Below are 23,576 nucleotides of genomic sequence, written 5' to 3'. Positions count from 1 at the left end.
GCAAAGTATGAAAGTACCGACTGCAGCGCCATCTGGCGGGCTGATTTGTGAATCTAAACCATTCCCAGATCCCCTTGAACACACACAAAAAATTTCATCAAAATCGGTCCAGTCGTTTGAGAGAAGTTCAGTGACATACACACTCACAGAAGAATTATATATATAAAGATGTCAATTCCATGAGCAGTGCTGGCCTAGTGGCTTTAGCAAGCGACTCTCATCCCTGAGGTCGGTTTGATCCCCGAATGTAACCCATTGGACTTTCTATGTGCGCATTTTACAATCGCTCGAACGGTGGAGGAAAACATCGTGAGGAAACCGGCTTGCCTTAGACCCAAAAAGTCGACGGCACAGGAGGCTGATCACCTACTTGCCTATTAGATTTACAAATGATCATGAAACAGATAAAGAAAATTGAGGCCCAGACCTAAAACGGTTGTAGTGCCACGGATTTATTTTATTTTTAAGTAAATGTACTTTTTGAACAAGATATGGCGTGACACCTTTGTATGCGCTTCCTATGATTTATTTTAAAATCAATGTTTATGTACTAGGTTATAATTTGACGTCATTAGTAACTCTACCGAATTTAATGATCGTAGAACTTATATTCGAATCACGCTCGTATTTTGCTAAAATAAGCAATGGAAATCCAACAATTGTAGTGACAAAATTGCGTTATGCATTTTTTTGTTTTGTAAAAATAGTCAGTAGATATTCTTTTTATAGAATGGGCCATGAATGTAAACAGAAGCAATGATGTTGACGATACCAATTGACTATATGAAACAAAAGACGAAACGGTGACGCGTTTCGTTTGATTGTGATTGGTCAAACGGAAAGATTGTCGTGCGTTTGTGATTACTAGAGATCCTGTTGTCAACATTGTATTCGACATTTCGTCTTTGGTTTGGAAATAATTCCAGGGGTTGCCATCTTTACGTTGCGGTGTTCCGTTGTAACGAAGTACACTAAAGTTGAAGACGGGGCATATATCTTACGATTCATACAGCTTGTCTTTGTACTTTTAAATATCTTAACGATATAAAAGAACTGATAATGTATAAACAAAGGTTGTTATACTGCATTTCATCGGTCAGTTTGAAGAAATTGTTGTATTCTTTGCAGACAATGAACAATGGAGTGTGCCGACGAACCAATGAAATGATTATCACGCTTTGTTTGTGCATACCTATAGGCTAGATATTTGTTTTAGTCTCGAAACCCCACAACGGGGCACAGGCTCATTTCTGCATTTGTTTCAAGCAAGTGCTTTAAAAAAAACGTGTGTGTACTTATGTACACGTGTTAGAAATTATACTTTTTTGGGGTAAGAAGATAAAAATCTTTACAAAATTTTTATCTTTCGCCTTATACGCCTTACTTTTGTAGAAAAAACTACACTAATAATAGAAAAAATTTACTCTCATATTTTTTCCCTAACGCGCGAAAAGAACTATAACTTCAAAAAGCATATCAATAATGTATTCTGTAGAATCTCCGGGCGTTAATTATATATTTAATAATATGTAAAAAATAAATGATTTATTATATCTCAAAGTTATAAGAAAATAGAGATTTAAATATACTTTAATAAGTTACTTAGTAGCTGTATTCTATTTAACACATCTGAGGAGAGTCAACGAAGCATTGTCAATTGACCTTGTGTTAGGTGCCACCCTTCCTAATTGGTCCTTTGTAGGCTGCATCAATCCAATCACACGTACGCTCCCAATTTATATTCCATTTACGATGGCTCCTATTGTGTAATACTTATACAAACCTCTGCGTACAGTATAAAATGATAAGTTCCATGTTCCATGTTTAAACACGTTTTGATTTTTTATATCCAAGAAGTTTTTATACCGTGATTAAGTTTAGTTCTTGTACGAATGTACATGACTAAAAAGAAGTAATCTCTTTACAGTTGGTATATCTAAGGAACTCTGAGTTTTTAATACTTTTAGGATTAAAAGGGGGAAAAATTCAGTGAATTTGGTTCATTTGGAGTTGACTTCGTATGATGTTTAAACAAACGCCCCAATGGTTATAAGGTGTATGCATTTCTATCTGCAGCAAGTAATGCTACAGAAGAAGAAAGCAGAACTAGAGAGGGAGCGCTTCAGTACAAATCCTAGGGTTAGAAGTCGCGGAGTAAATAGGAGAAGATATGCCCATCTCCAACCGCCTGTAGTTTGTACTGCGCCGGAAGTTTTTTAGTGTAACATGCCGTTGAGGTCCCGGTAAAATGCGAGAGCGACCCCGACCCCTCTGTAACGAGGCTTTGTAGGAACTATTATTAGAATTATGTGAGGTAGCCCTTTTTCGCACATAATTTGGTACACATAATAATAATAATTCAGCGGCGCTACCTATAAGGGTCTTTGTTACAGATTACATCAGTTTTTTTAATAACAGTTAGTGATCAGCCTCTTATGCGTAACACATGTTGTAAATTTTTGGGGCTAAAACATGTTAGTTTCCGCACAATGTTTGCCTTCACCGTAAGAACACGTGTTAATAGCGCACATAGATAGAAAAATGCATTGGTGGTAGCTGTGATTCAAACACACAAACTCTGGGTCGTACAAAAACATTGTTCTTATACCTAACGTTTACTGATAATAACGATTAAAGAATATTTAAGAATGTTCTTTTAAGTATAGGCGAATTCGAACTAAAAATAAAAGTTACGTAATCCTTTGTAAATCTGTATCACTGAATAAGAACTAGTATTAAGCTTAACAAAGATGTTTTTGTTTGAGCGTCTTTTGTTTTCTCGTGAAAAGGGAAAGTTATGTAGAAATGTAGATCATGTTTCAAGTGTAAATAGAAAATGAAACTTTGAAGATATGGATTTCTAGGAACTTGGTTATATGTTATGGTAATGATTCTGATTATATTATCTCATGTAAGATAGTGGAAGTGTTGAACTTCTAATAAATTTCTTTATATAAACTCGGGTAGCCCAAAGTATGTGTAATGAAAACCAAATGTATCAATATAAATTTTAAATGACGACTCATTGGTCTAGTGGTTAGTACCCCTGACTGCGAATCCATGGGTCCCGGGTTCGATCCCTCGCTGAGACGAACATCGATGTGATTAGCATTTATTTGGTGTTGTGCTTAGGTCTTGGGTGTTTAAATATGTATTTATATGTCTATCTATCTAAAATATGTATGTATATCCGTTGCCTAGTACCCATAGCACAAGCTTCACCAGCTTAGCATGGGACTAGGGCAATTGGTGTGAATTGTCTTAAAAAAAAAAGAATTTAAAAATAAAATCTATATGAATGCCTTGTTCTGTTCTCTTCTTGTTCAAATTATTTACATAAAGAACTCGAAAAGTGTTTCTACCTGAAGTGATATAAAATATTTTTTAGAACTTAGCGGTGTATCAATAAACAAAACAGTTATATCGAACCATGAAATCAAACTCTTTTCTTACTCGTTACAAAATACGGAACATCCGATTCACCTTTTGTGACGAGACTACATCATTACATCTATTTTTCATAAGACAGTCTAACCTAATTTTTTTAAGTTAGAAATTATAAAGCTGTGTTACTTTCGCGCAATTCCATACTTTTATTGCATTGACATGCTTTTGTTTTTTATTTAGACTCAACCCAAGCGTCCTATTTTTGTTTATTTGTGAATTCTTAATTTATTTAGCTTTATTTTAGTCACGAGAATACAAAGCTACAAAGCGTGATACTGTCTTTTGTTTTTGATAGTCTTTAGTGGTAGTTTGTATAATAGTAATTTTTTAAATAGACATATATAGACAAGACACGCATCACAACTGACGGTCAACCTTCAGTAATGGAGAGGCACCAAAAGAAGAAATAGACGTGTATTTTATAGAACAGTGGTTAGAAGATCACTTATCACACATACTTAGTTGGTACAGTGTCTTTAGGGCTCCCACACAACTGCGATGCGATGCGATGCGTATTCGCATCGCAAGTTCCTGCGATTTAGTTATTGTTAAATAGATATAAAAGAAAAAGAAGATTCTGGGCTCATCCATTTATTACGATTATGAACTCTGATGGGAACTATTTTACTCAAAAGTACTACTACTTTTTTTGATTATTTTAGAATGAGTATATCTTCATTTGAAGAGCTTTGAGTTTATTATCACCATGCCTTCAAAAACGAAGGCGGCGCAGGCGCCGTGCGTCTTTCCCTAAAGCTGTCCCAGAGCGGACTAAAATGGCGTCACCAAGGATGACGTAATATCGCAGGAATGTGCGATGCGAAGCAGATCGGAAATTCTTGCGATGCGTTCGTGCGAATTCGCAGATATTTGCGATGCGATGCGAATTCGCAGTTTTGTGTGGGAGCCCTTAGTCTGTCGAATATCGTCACCGAATCTTCAAAACGATTCTTTCGTAAAACGAAAAACCTCTTGGGCAAACCATTAAACGAACCAAATAATATGAAATCTCTAGTTTTTATAAGGGAATGGAAAATGATTGAAATCATTACGCAACAAAAAAAAATGTTTTATCTAAAATGTGTCCAGCCAAAAAAAGGTTTGTAATCTCTGACATGTCAAAAAATTATAGCTTTCAAAATTCTACGGAATTAAAAATCAGAGTATAATCACTTAAACAAACGTATGCCCAGTTACAACTAGAAAAGCGATTCATTCTAGATCAACAATAGTTTTTGCCGGTTTTAAATTTTACAACTTTCATTTTTGGAACAAAAGCGAAATTCCCGTATGAAGTTAACTTTCAGTTAAAAGTGACCGCTATAAACTATGTACAGCATGTGCAATCAAGTATTAAACTGTCGGACTGCATCAGCTGTATTGAATGAGAATTTGCGTTTCAAAATCACATTTAGAATTCTATTTTCTGCATTATGTGTTTTTGCGTTTTAACTAATTGTGAGTATGACAGATTTCCTTCTGTATTTGAGGTTTTCTGTATAACTACGAAACAATATATATAATATATATGTATATCTTAATATATATAAATTACGTGTCACATTGTTTGTCCGCTATGGACTCCTAAACTACTTAACCGATTTCAATCAAATTTGCATACCGTGTGCAGTTTGAACTAACTTAAAAGATAGGATAGCTTACATCTTCATTTATACCCGTAATATTATTTGATTGCAAATTTTTGTTTATTATTTGACAGTCACAATTCTAACAGATGGCGCTGTGTTGAAAGTACCAACGTTTCACAGAAGCTACAATTTAATGGCATAATCACCAAAAAAGCATGGTCCCCATGGGTCCCCATGACTGGTGTTCTCCTACCGTTGCCCTTGAATAGTTTACTACTGTGTAATATAACAAAAACTTTATTTTTTTTTAATTGCAAGTCTACGTGTGTTTTGACTAATATTTCACAGGAAGTTAAATACAATAAGTTCAACGTATTAGTTGTAAATTCGAACTTGTTATTAAACTGAATTTAATTAAAATGTACCAGGGACCAAACTTTTTAAATTTGTTTTAATTTTCTTTTTATTATTACTATGTAGGTAAAAAAATTATAAATACTGTTTATTTGATTGTTATGACTACTAATAAACTAATGAAAACACAAAATAATGAAAATGTATAATTTACGGGGTTTTTCCTAGTTTTGCACGGGTGGACATTGTTTTTCACACAAAAAATTTAAAATAATGTAATGTACCTATGTTACTGTTTTTGACTTTAAACTTTAAAAATTCAAATGTCTCCTCTTTATAACATTAGTGTAGACCAAATTAAAACAACATAATGGACATATCTGAATAATAAATAGATTCATAAAAACAAAACTGATTTTCTTGTTTATCATGCTTTCATGCGTAAGCAGTTAGACCAAATTGAGTGTCATTTGTTTTCGCGAGTACATTTGAATAAAACTATAACGGATATAAATGAGGGTGCTATGTAAATAATGTAATAAATCAGCGTTTGATAAATGTAATTTGGTGTGTATAAAATTTTATTTTTAGTTACTATTATTATAGTATGCGCCTTTGATCACGCTTATCAAACAGAAATGAGAAAAGTTGTGTAAGCAATAATGTATTGTGTTTGAGGGCTTGTTTTCATTAGTGATTGCTCATTGAATATTTTCTTTAACATTTTATGTAATTCATTACTTAATATTTTATTTACGCTAATACCACTCGAGAATAATAAAATCAATAAAGCTTTTTATAAATTTTACGAATATTTAAATGATCCTAATCCTTGGAACTGATTTGCTCCAGTTCAAATATTTATGACTGCTTTGCCTTATATACGATTTGTATGACTCATTGGCGATAAAGAAGAGTGCCAGTTCTTCTTGCTAGCTCTACGGCCTACGCCCTTGTCTTGGGAAATGGTAGTGTAAATTTAGAATCAATTTAACATCTTTTCTGTTAACATCTTTTATGAATAAAGTTTGAATTTGAGTTTGAGACATCTTTTAATCTAAAGTTCAAACAATGTATAATGTAATGTAAATGTTTTCTTTAAAATCACTAAAATATGTTTTAACCTCAAACCCTTTCAACGGTTAAAAATATTTGGCATTTACAGATGCCATTTTTATAGCAGTTTTCAGCAATAATTTCCCATGATTCAAGATTTATGTGTTGGTGTGCGCACTTAACCCTGTAATGTATTAGCGATCCGTGAATTTTATTGCTTCCCGAGGCACCGCTTTGTTCAAATTTGTTCGTATTTGTTCTACCGCTCTGCTGGACTTGTTAACTTATTTATTCGTCTTGTAGATAGTTTCATACTTGATGTATGCTGCTGTCAAATAATGGGTTTAAAAGTTAAAAGAAATGACTATTGATGTAGGTGAAAAAAGTTTTTAAACGATGTTTGTTTGTTTGTAAGTGCAGGAATTAAATGATTCATTACATAACGAGTGGCAATGGAAGGATTATGTATGAATCTCTTAGTCACAATGTAAGAAAAAAAGGAATCTCAAGATAATCTGGTTGTATTAATGATATGTTCAACGAACAGCGGTTGGAATCGTCGACGACCAGTTACTTTCCGTGTGGCTTGCTCCCTTGGCGTTGCGTGTTCTGTGTTCAGAGGAGTTTTTCGGATTAATACCAGCAGCTCAGTTTCAACATCGGACGTGAAGGCAGAATACGAAATTTCACCCGTATCACCTCGACGCCCGTCGTTCCATAACTGAGCTTTTTATCACAGATTTAGCCTCGCTCCACCACTATGTAGAACCAGCTGCCCACTGAAGGATTTCCTGACCAATTCCACTTCAGCTCGTTAAGAAAATAGCGTACCAAATATTAAACGGCCGCCAACGCACTCGCAAGCCCTCTGGCATAGAGTGACTATGGGCGACGGTATTATTTAACATCAGGTGAGCCTTCGGTCCGTTTGCCCCCTTTTCCCTAAATAAACAAAAGGTACTACTCTTCCTCCGATTTAAATGGAGTATCGACCAGTCTATACACAGTGGTCGGCCCGAAGACGCCAATTGGTTATGTCGAGAAGTTGTATATCTCCTTAGCAGTACAACTATGTTAGCGCGTTTCTGGCTCTGACATCAAGGCAGTGACTGTTGCTGTGGATAGTAGATGTCGCTACATAATCTTTAATTTCCTAATTAGAATTCCAAATTTACGTACCTTTTTAGAAGATTTAGCAAATAGTTAAACCTCCTATGGAAACTTACTGAGGGTTAAGAGGCTTGTGAATGCGTTTTTAGGATTAGCTCATTTATGGAACAGTATTGAATTTATACTTATCGTTGTTTGGATAAAGTCCAATGTGTGATATAATATACCTCAAAATATTATAATGACCTCTCATTATAAATACAATTTAGTATTTATTTTCAATGTATATTACTTGAAATATAGTGATTTACATACTAAAACTTATATTGTTCATTACCGCTTATTGTACAAAGTCGGAGTTTTAGTACTCATTAGTTCTTGCTATCTCTGACGAGGTAAATCAGCCGGAAGCCGCTCTAATTCTACTGCTAAATCGTTTACGAACTTTAAAATTACGATTTAAATTTATTTTAACAAACAATTTATTCGTGTATTATTCTGATGAACCAATTTCTTCGGTAGAGTGTTCAAATTTGTTGTACATATAAATCATAACCTTATAAGTTTATTGAATTCTCTTCAAGTATACCGTGGTTAGGCCGTATGAAATATTTCATTCATAATATTTGTAAAATACGTATAATTCAATTCGTTTTGCAAAGTTTAAATGCTTCTCGGCTGTAAATACAAAAAAAAATGAGTAAAACAGCAAAAATGCAGACATCTTCAAGCTCCGTTATTTAATTATCGTTTCTCCTTTCTTATTATTCAATTATCAATCGAATTGATTATTTGCTAAAAACGTTGGTTTCTAGACGCAAATTTTTATAAAAATAGTACATGTTAGTATAAACTTTTAAATACCCATCAGTAATATAAATTTGTGTTAGACGCTTTATTAAATTCTTTTTTATCGCAATCAGATATAATATAACGCATTAAAATAAAGCCACGAGGCAGAATTCACGATAAATTTAAATCCCTCAGGCTAATTAGATTTAAGCTTAGATTTTCAAGTCACTCCGAATTTTATGTATCAGCAATCTCTCAATCTCAAGGTCACGCGAAATGGACGTACTTATATGTCAAACACAAACACAAAGGTGCTTGTACGGTGAAGAAAAACATTGTAATAGTATAAGATCCCGCTATACAACGACCTTCACCGAGATGCTTATTTAATGAAACTTATTTTATATTTAATTTAATATGTCAATAAATATAATACATATGGGTTGCCTAGCAAATTTCAGTCCAGAGTATGTTTAATTAATATTTAAAAAAAATTTTTTTTTTTATAATTTGCATGTAGTAAATTTTTTGAACTTTTTTCAATCAATATTTTTAATCAGGGTAGTATTATATATGTATCACTAAAACCTTCTTTTATACTAAAGATGTATATATACTTTAGTGTCACATAAAAAATATACACATAAATAATTAATTGATTAAAAACAACCTAACTTTTGCATATTCTATGGGCTTCATACTTTCGATTGGTATAGAATTTATCTAATAATCATACCGGTGAAATGTTTAAAAAAATTTTTTTTTTAAATTAATTAAAAATACTCTGGACTGAAATTTGCTAGGCAACCCATATGGATTATATTTATTGACATATTAAATTATATATAAAATAAGTTTCATTAAATAAGCATCTCGGTGAAGGTCGTTGTATAGCGGGATCTTAGACCATAATGAAATCGACAAATCATAGACCTAAAAATCAACGTGTTAGGTGGTAACAGGGTACTATAAGTACCATTTTTATTACACAAGCATTTGAAGTTGTAATTAAGGCTGTATTGCCAAAGTAGGTTCATTAATAAGCATTAAGTCAACCAGTTAGGTATCCAATTTGGTAAGTGGACCGACAAGAAGATTATCAATAGCCACTGGAGCGTGGGATTGTTTTCGTACTTTAGCGTGGAATATGAAACTATGTCCTCGATTCAGTGCCTATAAATAAAAAGATAAAGGCTTTCCATGTTAATCTACAAATTCATTGTCTGATAGTTTCACTTGGAATATGATGTTTGTGAACAGGATGATATGATGTTTCTGATGGAGGAGGGAGCTTGTAGTTTATTGTTTATCAGAATGCCAAATCGTAAAATGACTGCTTTACGACGCGATTTGAGCGCGACCGCCGCTGTAAAAATCGCTGTGTAAGTTCGAAAAGTGAGTTACAGAATCGCAAGGCAGTATACACTTGTAGTTACTGTATTGTCCTTTTATATTATTTTTTATGTTTAGTCAGTCTGTGTAGTTTGTAGTTAGCATATCGCGCAAGCTATTTAAGTCGGCTCTTATAATTTGTTACTTCGGAATTTATGCAGATAGTTTTATATGCACATTATTTTAAGAGTTGTTTAGGCTTGAAGCTTTTGAATTTTCCTTTTCACTTACACTAACATCGTTTAAGTGACAATAAAAAATGATGAAAACATAATGTTATTAATGTGAAATAGTAGATAATGAAATATAGAGCACTGTTGGCCTAGTAGGTTCAGCGTGCGACTCTCATCCCTGAGGTCATAGGTTCGATTCCCGGCAGTACCGATGGACTTTCTTTCTATTTGCGCATCTAACATTCGCTCGAACAGTGTAAGAAAACATCGGGATAAAACAAGCTTGTCTTAGACTCATAATGTCGACGGCGTGTGTCAGGCACAGGAGGCTGATCACCTACTTGCCTATTAGTTTGACAAATGATCATGAAACAGATACAGAAATCTGAGACCCAGACCTAAAAAGGCCACTGATTTTACGTGAAATAAAAGATGTTTTTTTATATTGTACCAAAAGTTGCACACATTTTAACAGAATTTTTTGTTTCCAAAGCCGTAAAGGAACTAATGAATTTGTAATAGCGTGTTAAATAGTTCTCGAAAATGTTATTATAATAAATGTTCTGATACACTATATAGAATGTAAAACGTACCCTTAAACCATATCCCTACATAGAATGTTACAAAATATACTATTTATTTTAATTAAGATATTGCTTAGTATTTCTTTCAAGCATTTAGCCAGTAATGAATACTTTTAAAGTTGAAACAAGAATTCTAAAAGTTTTACATTAAAATTTTAGCTTCTACTTAATCAATATAGCTTATATTTACATACAATTCTGGAAGAAAAAACTCATATAATCAAATTAACAATGGACATTCCTTATCAAAAGTTAAAAATAGCACAGATAATTATTGCAAAAGATTAAAGATTGTAAATTAAAAGGTTTTCTCGTTCAATTGCCTTTCAATCAGTAGCAATCAATGATTAATCGACTTTCCGTTCACAGGTGAAGTTTTCCGTTCGACGTTTGTTTACTTTACAGAGTTTATGTACCGCCATGCTCGGTTAGACGCAGGAAATAAAGGATGTCGACTCGTGGTCATAAATATATGAAAGTGACAGTGGGGTCCGCCATTTTCCTGTTGACATCGAGCTATCGATTTTAACTTCTCTAAGTATTGTCTATAGATGCTGCGATAAACACAATAAAATCTTACGCCTTATTTTTAGACGGTAAAAAGTCAAAAATCATTTATTCATGTAGGTAACACAATATACATTTATGAACGTCAAAAAAAGAAATAAACATTAAATGCTTCTAATTTAACATTTACAAAATAAATACATTATTTATAGAGAATTCATGTTATGTATATAAGTGTTAATATTAATGTACAGTCAAAACCGTTTACGACGACATCGTTTAGAACAACATACCGGTTATATTGACCAAAATCAATGGTCCCGGCTGAATTCTATGTACATATTAGCTACTTTATAACAACGTTATCGGTTGTTACGAATATTGGTTTTCACGACTAAATAGGTATGATGATTTTGACTAGGTATATTAAAAAGACAAAAGATGTCAAAGCGGTCTTACTGCTAAAAGCTTCTTCGAGATGGTGGTTAAATAATACCAATGTATTCTCATTTAGTTACAAATTTTGTTACTATTCTATTAAATGTTATTATATTACGGAAATTAATGAAGAACAATCAAAGAGGAAATCCGGAGACTGGCAGCTAAATTCAAAGAGCGGTTGATCTATCACTCGAACGAACTTGCTCGCTAACTCACAATAGAACAGTATGTGAGACGACTAAAACGTCACCATATTCTAGACCCAGAAGACCGGCAGTAGCTCTAGGCTAGGATGAGTAGATGCTTCCAATGGGAAGCCACTCTACATGACAGCACCACAGCACAAATTAGCTCATAGCTTTAGGGTTGATTGCAAATACGCGCAGAAGAAACAAAAAATATTACATTAATTATTAAATATTTGGTATTTTTCGTTGTACCTACGGATGATATAAATTTTTAATAGCAGACAGCAGTACAAATTTATGGCAATGATATTTGAAATATAAATTCTCAAATTCTTCTGGGTCGATAACTCACATCTGAGTATCGTGTTCAGCTATAGCTGCAATCATATAAGTATGTTAAAATTATTAAATACCTCAAAACTACGTTCATAACCTTATTCCAGAATTCAAACGTCATATAATCATATATAAATAGAGTGGCGGAGAGTTTATTGCCAGTTCTTCTCTTCCGTGCTACGTCCTTGATTTAAGAACTAGCAGTAAATGTAAAATTAGAAACATTTAATGTATATTTCTTTATTTATGTTCATTGTGTTACCTATATGAATAAATGATTTTGACTTTGACTTTATAAAAACAGTAGAATTTTGAAATAAAATGAAAAGACGTACAGGTACTCGTAATATCTCGTCTTACAATTGGTTAGGTAAGGTTTACTCAAATAGCGCTATTTTCACGGAATAAAAAGACAAATGCTCACGATGAGGATTACAATGAAAAAATCGGGAGATGAAACAAAAAATACCATTATTCCTGACATCGATAGCGTCCATCTAATGGCATTGAGCACGTCGTGGAAAGGAAATAATCTTGATGGAATGTCTTGCTCAAATACGACGTCTCGAATAAAAGCGGAAATCTTTATTTTGCTCTTACAATATCACTTACCTGAAACACTTCTCGAAAAATGTTTTAGAATAAAATTTTAACTTTCGGTCATTGAACCCAAGTTCATTTGAGTCGAGCAGTGGTCGGAACTGCGTTTGTATCTGTTGGGTTGTGTTGTATTTTAATATACGTAATTTGAAGCGCATAATAACTAGGAAAAATTTATCTTAATTTATAATTATGTACTTTAAACATAGTATGTAGTAAAAAAATACTTTTTACTGTTCTTAAAACTGGATTCAACATTGATATACGTCTTCTACTAAGTACCATATAGTAAAGTTTACATATAATGTAGCTATTGTAACAAAAGCCTACAATTTAAACAGTTACGAGTTCCTCTACACACTTACTTTAAAGTAATTGTTACTCCTGGTGGGTTAATAGATGGTATCCGATTATAATATATAATTAAATCTCGTCCTCTTTAACGCATTCCTCATACTTTTCGTAATGTTAAATATATTTAACAAATAAAATGATAATATACTTTTATTTTCTAACAAGGTCGTGAGCGTTTCCAATAAGTTTCGATAACGTTGCTGCTGCATTTGTATTTTCGTTTAGTTATGTAGGCGTTATTTGTAGCACTCGCGTAGGCGCAGTGCTACGAAGAAATATTTTAATAGAACTTATTTCACTTACGTATAAAAGAAATGGAATTAAATTTAAAACTAGATTATTATGATCGGTATTAAAATATTTCTTTCTTATCAATAAAATCAATGCAATTCTTAAAATGAGTTTTAAATAGCGTTTACCATTTCTTCATTTCACATGGATATTATTGTAGTAGCGAGAAATCTTTTTTGTGTTACAAACTTAAAACCTATGTTTTTTTTAGAACAGCTACCTACATGTTCAAATTCAAAATCATTTATTCATTTAGGTACCACAAAGTACACTTATGAAAGTCAATAAAGAAATACATAATTAAATGTTTCTAATTTTACATTTACTGCCAGTTCTCAAATCAAGGGTGTAGAACGGACGAGAAGAACTGGCAATAAACTCTCCACACTCTTTTTAATCGCCAAGTTTTTGGTTTTGCAAAATCTTTGTAAGGAGCTGCAACCTTTACACATGACATCTTTAAGTAATTAGCTAGAAGAAAAAAAAACAGCCCACAAGCACAGTTTCCACCTTCCAGCTAATTACTACACTACGACACTCAAACGACAAAGGCGAGTGCGTTGCCCAATTACACTTTTAATACTACAGTAGTAACAAATGTCTGAACATAAAAAAGTTTTACAAAAACATCGCAATAGGTTAATATCATAGAAACGGTTGTTTTACTATCGTAATATTTATAGTGTTTATTATCTGTGACAAAGATAGTTTTAGTACAACGCAATTGTAATAACTTTTCCATTTTGGCATCGCTGAATAAGATCTGTATTATAAATCCGATGGCATAGTTGAGTGCGAGGCATGTATCTTCTGCCGTTCCATTCGGCATCTATCCAAGCACGTATACAATTTACTTAGTCGGTCCTTCCTAATCGTGATTGGAATATATTTCTTAATTTAAAACTAAAACACTCTTACAAACCACCAAATTTTTGGCAGAGATTTTCATGTTTTATTTCGAGATAGTTTGTCCGCTTTGTCAATTTTTTTTATTAAACGTAATTTATATTTAAAAGTTGTATCGGAGCTGATGAATATGTATTATGGAATAATACTGAAGTAGAACTGAAAAAAATAGTTCTTTATCGGTGACGACAAGTTGAATGTGTTGTAGTACCTAATTAAAGTTAAAAATAATCTATTTTTGTGGAACAGTGTTGGCTCATTCCCGGGGTTGTTGGTTCGAGCACCGACTGTGCACCATATAGACTTTCTGCACATTTAAAACTCGCTCGTAAGGTGAAGGAAAACATCATCATTTGCATGCCTTAGACCCAAAATGTCGACGGTTAGGCCCAGAAGGTTGATCACCTACTTGTCTATTAGAAATTTTCACGGAAGAAATACAGTAAACTGAGGCCCAGACCTAAAAGGTTGTAGTGCCATTGTTTAGTATTTTAAAATAAAGAAAATATTAAAGATAAGATACGTATTGTTATTTATATCTAAGATGTTAATGAATGAAGGAAAGAATTATTTTAGTAATTAAAATTATAAACCTACAATTAAACGCGAAAACGCGGAGATTCAATAAAATATCTTCTTTTAATAATACAGTTTTACCTTTTACTTGTGATAAAAAATTCGCAAAATATAAAATTCATACATAATTTTATGTAACCTACATGTTCCATATTTTTAAAATTAAATTCCACATTCATGTATAAGCAGAATACAAAAGGGCGGTTAACGGATGGAGGTATGCTAACGAACTACCATTATGATTTGCCCGTGTCACCGTGTGAAGGTTTTGCACCCTCGACCGGGTTTAGAAAATCATGTGTTTCGGAAAATATGGGGAAAATCTGTCAGTGAGCACGCGCGCGGCGGCGTGATTACACGTAGGGGCGGGCGCGTTGCCACGGTAACGGCTTTCTGAGTGAATTTTTCCGTATTCGTTTCGTTTGAAAATGTATTAATGTACAGTGACAGTTGATGGATTTGAATATGAGCGATGGTTTGTGTACAAATGGAATGACTCTAAAAAGTAAGTGATTAAATTAATACAATATTGATAATTTAGTTACTAATATAATTGAATTAATACGAATAAGGGGTATTTTTGAACTAAAAAAGTAAAGTAAAGTATTTTGTAACTGATAAAGAATATATTTTTTTTACATTTAATATTTTAAACTATTAAAATTATGTTAAATATGACGCAAAGTATGCATTTTCGGGTTTTACAATAGAATCAACGGCCAATTTTAGAAAAGACATGTTCGGTAGGTGAAGATTATAGATGCATATAGTTTGTGCTAATAACATTACTCTGACTGAAATGAAGCTATGTAATATAATTCCCTTAAACGACGCGTACTACAGGTATTGAACTAGACAATAAATATTTTCGAATCGCCTTGAAGTATGGTGTCAAAAGAAAATGTCGATTTTCTGTTGAAGCTCCGTTGAGACGGGTTTCAACGTAGTGATTTATTATTAATTATACGTTTAGTGAAGTAAGACTTAAAAGACAATTTGTATAATTTCAACGTTAAATTGTAAATATAGTAAATTCCATTTTGTATTTATTTATGAAAGTTATAAAGTAAGTTAAATAAACGAAGCATACGTTTTGTAATTAGTATAATTTTTTTGGCGTTTAGTTTTTTTAATTGTATTATTTTGGTATAAGTTTTAAGTAGATTTGAGCGCGTCATAAGCTTGCGTAGTTAAAAATAAATTTTAGTTGTTTCATGTAGTTACTTATAAATTAATATGAATATTCAAATGAAATCAATATATAACACTGTTTTCCCTAAAGTATTCATTTGTATTTTTTTCATTATATCAATTCTTTAGTTATAGAATTATGACAATAAAATATTTTTTTTGTTATGAAGGGAATAGTTCGGGCATCTTTTGGTGTAAGAACAATTGAAGAAACCCACCGGGTTTTAGTGTGTTAACGGAAGGCAAAAAAGGCTATATCTTTTCATGTGCCTTGTGGCCCCATATTTTATTTTTATTACCGCTGTCGCATTGGTGGAAACTTGTCTGATTAAACTTGAAAATTCTTACATAAAACCCTTTTCTTCAGATGCAAACGTCTGCAAACTAAGACACCTTCTGACAGAGAGGGTCTTTGTCTGTTTTTATGCTGAGCAAAGGTTGAGGCTGAATTACTAGTAATACAACTTTGACTATTGTAATTTATTATTAATTTACATAGAATTAATAATAATATATAAAAATTAATAAATAGAATATTAAAACAAATTTAAAAAAAAGTTTGATCCTGTGGCAGTGTACCTTTAACGCTGGCAGCTGTATTTCGATACTTATTTGTCACCGGTTCTATCTACCAGGTGCCTACTTCAGTATTTAATTAGGGCCTGTGCAATTTATAATTATAATAATTAATATTAATAATTAAATTACTAATTAATATTATTTGAAAAATGTATAAGAGGAAAGTAGTACGTTTTTACTATGATCCTTTTAGTATCGGACGAGTTTCGTTTTATTACATTAAATATTCGAAATGTGGAGGTAATTAAGGATTAACCGGATAATCTCGCTTCAGTTGACACTGAATTTTCCCTAGACTAACTGTAAAAGACGCCGAGACGAATTCCGGCAAGTTTGCAAATTTCCGCTGGTCGACTCTCATTAGCACGGAGCTCAGGTAAGTTTCGAAGCAACTAATTATGATATAGGGAGTGGAATGTTCCAAGTTACGTGGAACTGCGCTCTTAAATGTCAATATGAGAGCTTAAAACTAATTGGAAATTGTATGAATGCCTTTACGTGATATGGTTGTAATATGACGTAGATTAATCCAATATAGTGCTAGGCAGAAACACATTACTGGAGTATTGTATCGCATTAAGTTGTGGTATTGACACGAGTGTTTCATGATAGGACGCTCTCTGACGTTATTATTTAACATCATTAATAATGCCTTATATTCTAAAAGTGATTTCGATAATAACCCTTTATATTTATACTTAATTATTGTGGATCATGTGAAGCGTACACACACACACACTGTGTTGTCATACATTGCTATATCCAAAATGTTAGTAGTCTACAAATCGGCAAAATGTCTTAACTTGAGCTAGTCTATGTGTAATGTGTATAGTCTATGTCTATGTGATACGCACGTGATTCTCTATTTCTTCCTTTTTAAGATTCTCTTGCGCGACGCACTCCATTTCCGCATGTGAACAGATGGATTCGAATTATTTGTGACATTAATCTATCAAGAAAAACATATTTATTATCGTAAATGTTTCGCATGCCATTTTGGGAGGCATTTTACGTAGACGATAGGTACGTAATAATTGAGATTGGTGTTTAGAATTTAAATCTGCCTTATGCAATAATTGTGCAACAATTTCTAAGCTGACACAACTCGAACATATTTTATATAATGTTATCAAATAGGTCCTTTACCTGGTTGTACACTTGGTAATTCAATAAAAATCCTATTTATAATCAAATTGCAAACCTATGCTTAGACTTAGGAATCCTTGGTTTGTTATTAATCCCAGCTAGATGGTCCCATCTCTTAAATCTATGTATATTTGATCTACTTAGTTAATTTAAAGGAGTGTTGAATTTAAACGGCCAATTTAGATAAGGAAAAATAATTAAGACGAAAAAGTTTCAATCTTTTTTGGTAAATAATCTTGCTCAAGTAGAATGGGTTTTAATTTACATAAACGAGTCAGCGTAATTCGTAATTTGCTTTAGACTTACCTTGAATTTGATTAAAATAATAATAAAGTGGGTCAAATTAGAAATATTAACCACAAACAATTTTTCGTAAAAAGTGAATTGTATGCCTTGTAGACTAAAAAAGGATTACGAAGCACCAGGATTTGGATCACGGATCATTGAACATGCTGATTTCTTATGATTTTTCGGACATAGATAATTTGAAAGTAAAATAACTAACCCCATTAAAACACGTATTAATGTTACAGTGTTAAGTGTTTTTTTTTTTGAAAATTAATATCACATCTATCCTTTTTATAGTTAGATAACACAAAAACCCCATAACATATAAAAAATTATAAGATATATCTATGCCACTTAGATTTCACTGCCAGCAATTGCGACCGCTTACCATGCCGAGTGTAGTTATTTAGCAGACGCAGCCCCAGTCTCTTCAACATTTCCGCATTATATATTTTACCTCTAAGGACCATAAAAAAATAAAGGTGATATGTATTATTAATTGTATTTAATGTTGATGGCTATTTTATTTTTTCAAACATTACCAGGGCAATCTCGTGAAATTGTGCACAATGTTTTTAATTATTTTAAGCATCTTAATAAAAACAGTTTATTGAAAAAATGTTATATTTAATTTGACATCAGATGCGATTGGGGTTTCTAAGAGGAGTATTGAAAGAATAGTTGGTGAAGTAAAAGTGAAGTGTGTTGATCTACATGGAGCTTATGTCGAAAAATGAAAAATTATTTACACAAACTACTCTTATACGTTCTTGGTCGGGTTTAGAACTTTTGGATCCACCCTCGTATGCACATAATATTTATATGTATTTGACACATTTTTATTTATTTACAACCCACCCAACCTTACTAAAACCAGAGTAGACTAAAATATATAGCTTGGCAAAAAAGTAATATTTTTAAACATACTGTATAGTGAAATCGCATTAGTGTGAGTACTGTGAACGCGCCAGCTTTCGATAACCGACCTATACCTAAATAAATAATGTCTCTGTATAAATTTATTCAAACTATACGTAGATTAGATATAGATTAAAACCAGAAGTTAATTGAAGGCCTTAGTACGCAATTAAGGGGTGCGCTCGTTCCCAACAACATTTACATTTTAATTCAAAATTTGTCAATCCTGAAATTTGAGATAAATTGAGTTGCGTATTTAGTGTAACAATTTAAATATTGGTTTTACGCTAGGTAGATAGATAAAACCACAGAACAGGAGAAAAATACAATAAAAGAAGACAAAGGATGTCAATGGACGGTGTTACTGCTAAAAGTAGTTTCTTCCAGATAATCCAGACTTGATACGTTATTATTGTTTATTTGGTTTAATTTTTTTATGCAAGAGCTTTAAATGACATTGACTTAAATATAAGAAAGAGTAACACGTATCGAACTCGTGAAGTGCAATTTGCGGCTTAATTCCTGTAAGGGATACTAGGTTTCATGACCACTTCAAAATTTTCATTTAGACTTATTATATAAAAATGTATCTTTGTTTGCGTGAGAGTTATCGACTTAACCTCGTTTAAAAGATATTTAAATATTTGATATTTTTTGATCCGAGTCCAAATTAAAATTTAAATCTTCTTTCGCCATTTCCCAAGCCGTTGTGCACCAAAGCTCTGAATATTCTCTTTGTGTCGAAAAATCCATCGACAAAGGCATAACCATCGATATCCACTTGCAAAACAACAATTGGTGCAAAAAATAATGAAATAGGAATTGCAGAGAAGAATACTCGTGAAAAACAAGAGGTATGCGATTGAAATAGTTTCTCGTTCGATGGCTTTAGTGGATCAGGACAGCTTTGTTTGATTGCTGCCTTTATTAATGTTGCACTTGTGGATTGTAATGTGAATTCCCGTTGTCCCACTCGACGTTTGTGTCTTGGCAATTGTTTTATATGTGTCATATATTCTGAGAAACAAAATACAATCGTATTTAGGATTGGCGATGTAAACGTACAAAGTAGTCAGTTCTGCAATACGGTGACATCTAATATTGGATAGGTCATGTGTATATGAGCACATACACACATATACACACATGACCTATAAGAAGGTATCAAATAGCCACTTCTTGCTTGCGTCTTTATCCTTCTGTGTAACAATATTTTTCAGCTTATAAGCTCAACAAAAACACAAACGCCACTTGAATTTAAAAAAATGGGCAATTAGTATCTCTATTCCTAAGCCCTGAGCCTTGACCCTTCTAATTTACTAAGTCTCTAGAATTCCTGACCTGAGGAAAAATATAAATAAAACTAAAACCTTTAAATAAATTGTTTTTTATATCAGTTAGAGGTTTAATTTAGACGACTGTTTTTCTGGCCACGGCTATTAGACATCAAAGGCTTTTAATATAAAATAATAATGAATCAGATAATGTTACCACTTCAAACAAGAAAACGTCCCGTCGAAGATGAATTTCAACCCAAGTTTCAGAAACGAGACTTAACTAAGTCCGGCGTCCATACGTCAAAAATGATTGTGATTAACGGAAGTTCGCGCTATTTTCTGTTTTTAATGTAGTTGTAATATGTATCTCCTGTTGGGACATTGTTTTTTCTTAATTTCCCAATGATATTTATTATATTAAACACAGTAACGCTGACTTCAATATTCTAATTTCTAGTAGAATTAACAAATATACCGATTATGAAATTATATGTTATAAACTCATAGCATAGTCTTATTAATTACCTAAGATGTCATGTGGAACATGGTGTAATAGCAGCTCCTTACAAACATTGTGTAAAACAAAACATTGGCGATTAAAAAGAGTGGCGGAGTTATTGCCAGTTCTTCTGTTCCGTTCTACGCTCTTGAGAACTGGCAGTAAACGTAAAATTAGAAGCATTAAATATGTAGTTCTTTTTTGAAGTTCATAAGTGTACATTGTGTTACCTATATGAATAAGTGGTTTTTGATTTTAAATGTGTATTTAATGTCTTAACGTATATAAGGAAAAGATCGATACCACACTTTTAAAATGCACCCGATCAGACATTTTGAATCAGTGCTGAATTTAAATAGAAACAATTTGTGTCGAAAACATAAAAAGGGAACTATGAGTCAGGGGTCGAGGCTCGATCCCTCGGAGAATATTAAGTTTGCCCATTAGCGAGCCTGTAATTCGAAAGCATTTAGAACGTTCCGAGTTTATTACAGATAGCTTTGACGCCATTTTGATTTTAATCTTATCTGAAGTTGAGGTGTTTTTGTCTGTAGTAATAAATTAAGATTTTTAAGAAGTTATCAACAACATACAATTAGTAAAGATTATAAATATATGATAATTTTTTAAAGTATGTTTTATGGAATAGGTTTTATTTTTATTTGCCCATTAATATACATAGTTTTGTATATCATATACGCAAATTAGTTCATAAAAAAACAAAAACATTCCCATTTCTAAAAGTAAATTTATGAGTAATTGAACTTAATTTGCTAGGCCTTATCGCTTAAACAAGATATCTCTTCTAGGCAACCTCATTAAGCAGATAATAATAAAAAGACTAGGATTGGAAAAATTTGGCAACCTTTATTTGAAAAAAAAAACATTGTCATCTAAGTTTATATGTTTATATTACATATATGTACTATGCTCACATACTGGCGGCGTCCATGCGTCGGGTTGACTCTCTCCTTAAAATATGGCGAAGGGGCAGATGGCTGGCCATGCGTCATACTCGTGAACGGGTACTACTTGTGGTGACTGATCGGACTTGAATTCGTTTATTCGATGATCATATCATAGATATCATATCATATATCATAGTTATTTCGACTATGATTTGCGTGTTGTTCCCACGAAAATGTAAGAGCGTGCTCCTATTTCACTATGCCTCCTGCTGATAGAGGACAAATCTTTTATTTTACTATTATAATCAACTATTAATTATTTAAGAAGTCATGTGGAACATGGTGTAATGGATTCAGCTCATCAACATTGTGTAAAACCAAAAAATTGGCGATTAAAAAAAGTGGCGGAGAGTTTATTGCCAGTTCTTCTTTTCCGTTCTACGCCCTTGATTTGAGAACTGGCAGTAATAGTAAATTTAAAATTAGAAGCATTTAATATGTATTTTTTTTAAAGTGTACATTGTGTTACCTATATGAATAAATCAATAATTTTGACTTTACTATTTTTATTAACTCCTGCTGGGTTCATTTGTTATTTAAAATAAAATTGTATAGCTTTAATAATATTAATTTGTATATATTTATCTTTAATACCGAAATTATATTTTAATACAAAATTAAAAGTCCAAATATAACGTACAGTTAAGAAAAGGTAAAACAGGAAATGAAAGGAAATCTCTGAGATGTTATGAAAAAAGTCCGTCTCTAAATGAGATAGTTTCGTGAAAACTTTTTGCCTTATTACAGTAATTTGAAGGAGATGAAAAGGGGACAGCGGAATTGAGTGTCTTTATTGCTCTTCTGAACTTTTCCTATCATAGAGTTCCGACAGATGCTTCATTTGTCGTTAATAATATAAATACGAATATAAAGGACAAATGATTTCTGTATCATTTCTTTAGACTAAACCTTATTTACTTAAGAATACTTTAGATAAGGTTATATTTTTATATTATTACAGGCTTATGTAATAATAGTTTTGGGTGGAAGTTTAAAAGACGTGCCTAATGCTAAAACTATTTAATAATAGAGGAAATGTGGAGTAACGCATTTAAAACTTTCATGAAAGTACTCGTAACTTTGAATTATATTATTTATTACAAAAGAAAGCTAAATTCCTGTACCACTTATCGGTAAAGTTTGATTTGATTCGTATCGGCCGTACTCTACGCTTTCTTAAATAATATCCTTCTATTATTATGTATAATATTTTCTCAATCAAATACTACATATAGTATAAAATAGAATTACAATAATTGCAATTATTCCTTGGAAAGGTGCTGATCGACCATTTCTGAAACCCCATGGGGTTCTCGTGGAAAATCGGAAGTAACAAGCACACTTAACGATTAGGGGTTGTGAAGAGACGGTTAGCGTTTGAAGTAAACATTGCGCCATACTTTTATTAAGAAGGCATTATTAAGTTTGTGTATAAAAAAAAAGATATAGACAACAAAATAGCAGCGTAAATGGAATATTTCATAAACAATATTTATGTATATAACAGGGGGCAAACAGGCTGGAAACTCACCGGTTAAGTGATAACATTAACATTGCCAGAAGGCTCGCAAGTGCGTTGTCGGCTTTTTATATATTTTAATCGTATTTAATTTATAGCGCGTATAAATATGATAAAGATTAAAAGATGTAAGTATAGTTTTATTTCCAACACAGTCTTATAGTGTTTTAGCATACAAGTTTCTGTGGCGGGGCAAAGTTCGTGTATGCACTTTTAAGAAACCTATAACTTCTGCGCTTGTAATATTCGCCGGGTCTAAAGTTTTCTTAAATACCTTCTATATTCCGAAAAGTCACATTTATAAAAATACTTACATCTTTCTTCACAAAAATCCAACACAATTATAACGTATATGTATGTAAAAATTTATGTTTCTGTAATCATGTCCTCCCTAAATAATTATGTTCCGAGTCTGTTTATGAAAAGCAAGGGAAAATGAAAAATGAATAGCATTAATCTGTGTCCTAACCATGACTGCTAAATTGTGCGTAAAAA

General features: G+C 32.4%; 1 protein-coding gene across 3 annotated transcripts in view; it reads left to right on the top strand.

The window, feature by feature from the left end:
• The first annotated feature begins 15,043 nt into the window (after positions 1–15,043).
• Positions 15,044–23,576, top strand: part of LOC125057067 — a 155,634-nt gene continuing 147,101 nt past the window's right edge. For all 3 annotated transcript variants that reach the window (XM_047660523.1, XM_047660522.1, XM_047660521.1), the window contains exon 1: positions 15,044–15,201. The gene's annotated coding sequence lies outside the window, so the exon portion shown is untranslated. The remainder of the gene's footprint in view (positions 15,202–23,576) is intronic.

Source organism: Pieris napi, chromosome 16 (assembly GCF_905475465.1).
Source record: "Pieris napi chromosome 16, ilPieNapi1.2, whole genome shotgun sequence".
NCBI lineage: Eukaryota > Metazoa > Arthropoda > Insecta > Lepidoptera > Pieridae > Pieris > Pieris napi.
Note: the sequence above shows the minus strand (reverse complement) of the source record. Positions and strands in the feature narration are given on the sequence as shown.